We start from the raw sequence: 7,982 nt of genomic DNA, 5'->3' as shown, positions 1-7,982 counted from the left end.
GAGTGTCTAAATTATTGAGTTACACGTTGTTACAAAGCATCCAGCATGTTTTACACTTCAAAACTAACAGGTTATATGACTTTTAAGAAGAACACATGGTGGCTCCAATCTCCACTCAGCTTGGGGAGGGGAGTTGGATCACAGAGAGTACAATTTTAAATAATTGTGGAGAACACAGTCATATCATAATACATTTCCCATTTTGTCTCAGAACATTCTCATAACCCACAGTGCAATTCATTTGATTCTCCAGAGAACGGCACTCCTTCAGCCCAGTTGCTAACCAACTATCTCATCTTTTTTAGTGGGATGTGCCGGTGTAACCTTGCAGGGAACTCAGCACTTATTAAAAAGTAGTTTTAGAAAGTTTCTCTGGGCTTATACAAAATATTACTTATAATAAAATGTTTGTTCTATAATCCAAACCATTTGAGTATTCAGTTAAAGTTTTACAAACTCATAGACAGTACTTTGGAAATAACAAAGTATTCTTTGTAATTTTATTTCTCGGCTCACCAGGCGTGGAGCACGTCATGCAACATGGATTTGGCCTTCACTCCTCCAAGATAAGAGTTAAGCTTTTCCGAGCAGGTGGGTTGCTGCAGCAACCATTTGCACACGGGCCCGCCCTGCGAGACTTCGTCAGTTGCACAGATTTCAAACTTGTCCAAAGCTCTCATACAAATAAAATAGAATACACTTAACGCTGATTAATATATTGTTGCGGTTCTCTCGCCGGCCTTCTCCCCTTATCAAGGGGGGATTAATCCCCTTGTCTTTACTAGCCTGGCGGAACCGGGGCTTGCAACGTCCCTTCCGGACAGCGCCAAATAGGGTTTCGGGATCAAATTCTCGCTCGTACCTAAGTACTCGCACTGCCCTGGAAGCGAGGAAACAAGCCTCGCACGAACCACGTGTGATGTTGGTACGCCGAGTGGTTTGCGTTCATGTGATCCGCGCAGTTATAATTAATGGACCCGATTTAAGCGATCTTATTCGTACCACGCTTAGTCAATGATGAAACCACAAAGACGATCGAATTCAGAAGAAAGGAAGAACAGATAGGTTTAATTATTATTACACGTATATACAGTTCAGGACGAAGACACACAGAGAAATCCTGAAACAGTCTTAATTATCCCAGAGACAACGGGCCCGTCTCACTCACACTCACATGGGGTATTGCAGACGGGCAGGTGTTCCCCAGCGCGTCCAAGGATGGTCCTCGTCCAGCTCTCCATGGTCTTCGGCACGTCCGCGAAGATGGACATCGGCGAAGGGAGGGCCACGTAGCGTGTCTCTCAAGCAAAGGCGATATATCAGGGCGAACGGTAGGGAGGACTTTTACGGCAAAGGGCGGTTACTCAGCCTCGTTCACTCGCTTGGCTGAAATGGGCAAGTTCGTTATAAACGCGCCTGGCTGCGCCCACGTATATCTAGCAACCAACTCTTCTTCCTCAATGCCTTGGTGTTGGTTAGCGCGCGTTCTCATGCGATAGCCAAGTTCATCAAGCGGTACAATGCGAGTTCTCTCATCAAGTCCTCTCCCTCTCTGCTGCAGTCCTCCGCTTCAGTCCTTTACAACGCTGCAGTCCCCTCGAGGGCTTTGTGCAGCGGGTTATATAGGCACGCCCCGCAAACCTTCCGGGACTCACCAGACTCTTCTCACCACGCCCTCTGACGCCACCACCCCTGAGCCCTGATTGGCAGCTCATGGTTACCATCATCGCCTCTGCCGCTCTGCCTCAACTCCGCCCCGATCCTCCTCCGCCTCCCTCGTGTTAACTCGCCCAAAATGAACCAACGTTAACAAACTGTATTGAGGTTACGGACGTAGGGTGATCGGTGGCAGTAGGGCCTATTTTCCTGGCTTTACACAATGCAGAATTAACACTGGAAAGGGCCTATTCTCACACATACTAAGAAATAACTAACGTTCTAAGGTGACCTACGTGTTGCATGTGGACTAACTATGGGGGCAAACCTTTAACCTTTATTAATCAATATGTACAAACCTCAAAACCGTAGCAATATGTATTAATGAAGTTTAAGTACGCAATTAAAACTAAAGTGTTTGCAACATCAGGTGGAGGCTCAAGGAAATCCACTTAACTTACACAAATTAAGTACACAATTAATTAATTTTCTCCCACAATACCTCCACCTGGTGAACAGTTTATGTTTTGTATCCCACTGATAGGCCGGATCTGGATTCGGACCTGAACCAAAATCTAATCGGCTTGTTCTTGTCACTTAACCAACTTGTCCACCAAGTTTAGTCATAACTCGTCCATAACTTTTTTAAATATCATGTTATATATCGCTTTTATTCCGATCTCTCAATGGTGAAGAATCACTTGAAAATAAAATAATCCTCGTATCCAAATCCATATTCAGATCTTCACCAAAATTGAAACGATTGGTCCTCGTCACACACACAACCTCTCCACCAGGTTTCGTCCAAATCCGTCCATAATTTTTTGAGATAACCTGCTATATATCGGTTTTGGCCCTATCACACAATGGTGAAGAATCACTTTAAAAATTATAGTAGCCAGATCCGAATCCATATTCAGATCCTCACCAAAATCTAATCATTTCGTCCTTGTCACACACACAACCTGTCCAACAAATTTCGTCCAAATCTGTCCACAACTTTTTTGAGATATCCTGCTATGTATCGTTTTTGGCCCTATCTCCCAATAGTGAAGAATCACTTTAAAAATTCCAGTAGCCGGATCCGAATCCGGATCTTCACCAAAATCTAATCATTTCGTCCTTGTCACATACGCTACATCTCTGCCAAATTTCGTTTGAATCATTCCACAACTTTTTGAGAGATTTTGTTCACAACCAGACAGACAGACAGACAGACAGGGGTGAAAACATAACCTCCATCCGATCAGAAGAACCGATTGGAGCAGAAGAAGACCAGCAGACATTTGCAGGGAAGTTTGTCATAACCAAGTCTAGAAGAGAAGATACTCCATTGACTGAGATCCGGGTCGGGAAATTGACAGATTGTGTCAGTCCCAATGAGTCACAGAAGTCCTTTGCTGAGGTGCCATGGATGGTGAGAGAGGTACCCATCTGGCACCCATGGCTGGTGAGAGAGGTACCCATCTGGTGCCCATGGATGATGAGAGAGGTACCCATCTGGCACCCATGGCTGGTGAGAGAGGTACCCATCTGGCACCCATGGCTGGTGAGAGAGGTACCCATCTGGCGCCCATGGATGATGAGAGAGGTACCCATTTGGCACCCATGGCTGGTGAGAGCGGTACCCATTTGGCACCCATGGCTGGTGAGAGAGGTACCCATCTGGCACCCATGGCTGGTGAGAGAGGTACCCATCTGGCACCCATGGATGATGAGAGAGGTACCCATCTGGCACCCATGGATGATGAGAGAGGTACCCATCTGGCACCCATGGCTGGTGAGAGAGGTACCCATCTGGCGCCCATGGATGATGAGAGAGGTACCCATCTGGCACCCATGGATGGTGAGAGAGGTACCCATCTGGCACCCATGGATGGTGAGAGAGATACCCATCTGGCACCCATGGATGGTGAGAGAGGTACCCATCTGGCACCCATGGCTGGTGAGAGAGGTACCCATCTGGCACCCATGGCTGATGAGAGGGGTACACTGAAGCGCGGTGCTACGCGCGCTACTTGCTTAGCAAGGAGGAAGCGGACAACGCGGTAAGTTAAAAGGGTCTTTATTTCAAGAACTCCACTGTAGCACTGGAGCGCTCCGGGCTGCGCGCCCGGTGTATATCCCGAGGCCACGCCAACCCCTCGGGCGTGGCCGCCGCCCACTTGGTGCACGGAATGATGCCATCACGCCAGTGAGCTTTCGTGTCCGCCACACGCGCCCCCCCCAGAATTCCCGCGCACCTGGAGGGCCAGTTTGCGGGGCAAACGGATGACCCGGCCGAAGCGCCCTCTGGTGACTGGTGGCGTGCGGGGTGCAGGGATGCCAGCTGGGATGCCTCCGGCTGCACCCGGGATGGGTGCCGACCGGGGGGCGGCGTGCCAGCGTGGCTGGGCGGTGCCACGGGTCCGCCCGCAGGGGGGAGGCCTCGACGCGGGGGCCGAGCCACCGGCGGTGGGTGGTCCACGTCGAGGTGGGCCGTCTTGAGGTGATCCACTGAGACGCGGTCGGGAGTACCGCCGATGTCCAAGGTGAAATGTTTCACCCCGGTCTCCAGCATGCGGAAAGGCCCGTCGTACGGGGGCCGCAGTGGTGTCCGGTGGGCGTCGTTCCGGACAAAGACGTACTCCGCGGTGCGCAGCTCTGGGGCGACGTGCGTAGGTGGGTGCCCGTGGTGCGCCGTCGGCACCGGGGCGAACCTCCGGGCGGTCTCCTGCAATGCGGAGCGCTCCTGCACCGCGGACCATGGTGCCGTGGGGTCGGGGAGGAACTCGCCCGGCACCCGCAGCGGTTGTCCGAAGACCAACTCCGCCGCGGACGTGCGCAGGTCGTCCTTGGGCGCCGTCCGGAGGCCCAGCAGGACCCAGGGGAGCCTGTCGACCCAGCCGCCATCGCTGAGGGTGGCTCGGAGCACCGCCTTCAATGAGCGGTGGAAACGCTCGCACAGGCCGTTGGCCTGGGGGTGGTAGGCCGTGGTTCGGTGCAGCTGGACCCCGAGCCCCCGCGCGACCACCCCCCAGAGCTCCGAGGTGAACTGGGGGCCGCGGTCGGACGAGATGTCCGAGGGGGCGCCGAACCGGGCGACCCAGGTGGCGATGAACGCTTGCGTGACGTCCGCCGCCGTCGTCGCCGCCAAAGGCACGGCCTCCGGCCACCGGGTGGTGCGGTCCACCATTGTGAGGACATGGGTGAAACCCCACGAGGGGGGCAGAGGTCCCACCAGGTCCACGTGAATGTGGTCGAACCTACGCTCCGGCACCGTAAACGGGGCCAATGGGGCCTGGGTGTGTCGGTGCACCTTCGCGCGCTGGCACGCGAGGCACATTCTGGTCCAGCCGCGGACGGCCTTCCGGAGGCCATGCCAGACAAACTTGTCGGCAACCAACCTCTGGGAGGCCCTCGTGCCCGGGTGGGACAGGCCGTGGATGGCGTCAAAAACCTGGCCCTGCCAGCCCGCGGGCACGATGGGGCGAGGCCGCCCGAGGGAGACGTCGCACCAGATGGCCGTGCCTGCACCGTCGAACGGCACATCGGTGACGCGGAGGCCCGTAAGGCCTGGACGTCGGGGTCGGCGGCCTGGTCCGCCGCCATCCTGGCATAGTCGATGCCGAGGTGGACTGCGTGGGCGACGGACCGGGAAAGGCAATCCGCCACCGGGTTGTCCTTCCCCGCAACGTGCCGGATGTCCGTCGTATATTCGGACACGGCCGAGAGGTGATGCTGCTGTCGGGCCGACCACGGCTCAGTGACCTTGCCCATCGCGAAGACCAGTGGCTTGTGGTCGATGAAGGCCGTGAACGCACGGCCCTCGAGCAGATGACGGAAGTGCCTGACCGCCAGGTGGAGCCCAAGCAACTCGCGGTCGAAGGTACTATAACGGCGTTCGGGCGGGTGAAGCTGCCGGCTGAAGAACGCCAGCGGTTGCCAAGCACCACGCACCCATTGTTCGTGCACCGCGCCCACCACGTAGTCCGAGGCGTCGGTGGTGAGGGCGATCGGTGCATCGGGCGCCGGGTGCGCGAGCATGGCGGCGTTAGCCAAGGCGAGCTTCGCGCCCGCGAATGCCGCGTCCATCTGCTCGGTCCAGGTAACGTCACCTTTGCCCGGCTTCCCTCGGAGGGCCTCGTGCAAGGGGCGCAGGAGCTGGGCGATGCGGGGCAGGAACCGATGGTAAAAGTTTACCATGCCCAGGAACTGCTGGAGCCCCTTGATCGTGCGGGGGCGTGGAAACCCCTTCACCGCCTCCACCTTGGCCGGTAGGGGGACGGCCCCCCTTGCCTGGTGACGCGGTGCCCCAAAAAGTCGATTTCGGCGACGCCGAACCGGCACTTGGCGGGGTTCACGATGAGGCCATACTGACCCAGGCGTTCGAAGAGCGTGCGGAGATGGTGGAGGTGCTCTTCGCGGGACGCGCTGGCGACGAGGATGTTGTCCAGGTAGACGTACACGATATCCAAGTCGCGCAAGACGCTGTCCATTAGTCGCTGGAACGCCTGAGCCGCATTCTTCAACCCGAAGGGCATCTGAAGAAATTCGAAAAGTCCGAATGGCGTGATGACGGCCGTCTTCGGGATGTCCTCCGGCCTGACGGGGACCTGATGGTAGCCGCGTATGAGGTCCATCTTTGAAAAGAAGGACATGCCCGCCAACCGGGCGAAGAAGTCCTGGATGTGGGGGACGGGGTAGCGGTCGGGGGTGGTGGCGTCGTTGAGGCGCCGGTAGTCCCCGCACGGTCACCATCCCCCGCCGGGCTTTGGCACGATGTGGAGCGGCGACGCCTAAGCACACTCGGAGCGCCGCACGATGCCGAGCCGCTCCAGCGTAGCGAACTCCGCTTTAGCTACCGCGAGCTTCGTCGGCCCGAGGCGGCGTGCCCGGGCGTAGACCGGTGGCCCGGCGGTGGGGATGTGGTGTTCCACCCCGTGCTTGACGGCCCCCGCCGAGAAGGTGGGTCGCGTGAGTCCCGGGAAGCTGGCGAGGAGGCGGGTGAATTCGTCCGCTGCCGGAAGCGTACAAACCAACCTCGCCGGGACCGAACCGCTCAGCAAGCCGCTTGACGAGCCGCTCGGTGAGCCGCTCAGTGAGCCGCTCAACGAGCTGCTCAGCGCGCAAGCAAGCGAGCTGAACGTTTCAGCCTGGACAAGGCGTCTGTTCTTCACATCTACCAACAACCCGTTTGCACAGAAGAAGTCCGCACCGAGCAGTGCCATGGGGACACTAGCGGTTACGAACGTCCACGTGAAGCGTTGCCTTCCGAACCGCAGGGAGAGGCAGTGCTTCCCGAATGTGCGTATGGGTGTTCCGTTCGCGGCAAGCAATGCGGGGCCCCGGCCCGCGGTTCGCTTGTCGGACGTAGAGGCAGGGATAACGCTCACCTGTGCACCCGTGTCGCATAGGAAACGGCGCCCGGACAAGGTGTCCGTTATAAAAAGAAGGCTGCCGGAATGGCCGACGCTCAGGGCCGCTACCGAGCGCCGGCTTTGTAGTTTCCCGACTTGCCGAAGGAGCACGGCGGGCAACAATTCCTCGCCTTGTGGCCAAACCTGGTGTGGAAATGGCACCAGGTTTGCGGCGAAGGCGGAGGCCGCGGTTTTCGCGGTGGTGGTGGGCATGGCGTGGCGGCGGCCATGCGGTGTGCATCAGCCTCGAGATCCACGAGGTGTGGTGCATCAGCATCAGGGTCAGCCTCGGGATGCGCGACGGCCGCGCCAAAATTCGCCTGCGTGTCCAAAGCCGCGAAGAACTTGTCGGCCCCGGCAGCGAGAGCTCGGGGTTCCGTCGTCGCAGAACCGGCCAACGCGAGGCGGACTCGTGCCGGCAGCTGGCGTCGAAACAGCGCTCGGAACAGAAAATCCGGGGTTTCGTCGCCCATCAGCGACAGCATAAGGTCCATGCGGACCGACGGTCGCGTGTCACCGAGCTCGGGGAGGTCCAGGAGGCGGTCGGCCCGTGCGTCCACCGTGAGGCCGAACGTGGCGAGGAGGAGACGCTTGATCGCCTCGTACCTGCCGTCGGCCGGTGGGTTCCTCAGGACCGACACGACGCGGGCGGCCGTGCTGGGCCCGAGGGAGGCGACCACGTGGCAGTACATGGTCTCGTCCACCGTGATGCCTCGAAGTCAGAACTGGGCTTCTGCCTGCAGGAACCAAACTTCAGCTTGAGCCTCCCAGAACTCGGGGAGTTTGATTGTGACCGCGTTGGTTGCCATTGCTGTGGCGTGTTCGGGTGGTCAGCGGCGGCTGACCAGAACGTCGGAGGGTCACCAATGAAGCGCGGTGCTACGCGCGCTACTTGCTTAGCAAGGAGGAAGCGGACAACGCGGTAAG

General features: G+C 57.5%; 1 protein-coding gene across 1 annotated transcript in view; it reads right to left on the bottom strand.

The window, feature by feature from the left end:
* The window catches only part of MRPL49 (mitochondrial ribosomal protein L49), a 195,079-nt gene that overhangs the window by 120,873 nt on the left and 66,224 nt on the right, over positions 1-7,982 (bottom strand). The window lies entirely within an intron of this gene.

Source organism: Myxine glutinosa, chromosome 9, assembly GCF_964187855.1.
Source record: "Myxine glutinosa chromosome 9, kmMyxGlut1.1, whole genome shotgun sequence".
In the NCBI taxonomy this organism is placed as follows: domain Eukaryota; kingdom Metazoa; phylum Chordata; class Myxini; order Myxiniformes; family Myxinidae; genus Myxine; species Myxine glutinosa.
This window is presented reverse-complemented; position numbering and strand designations above follow the sequence as displayed.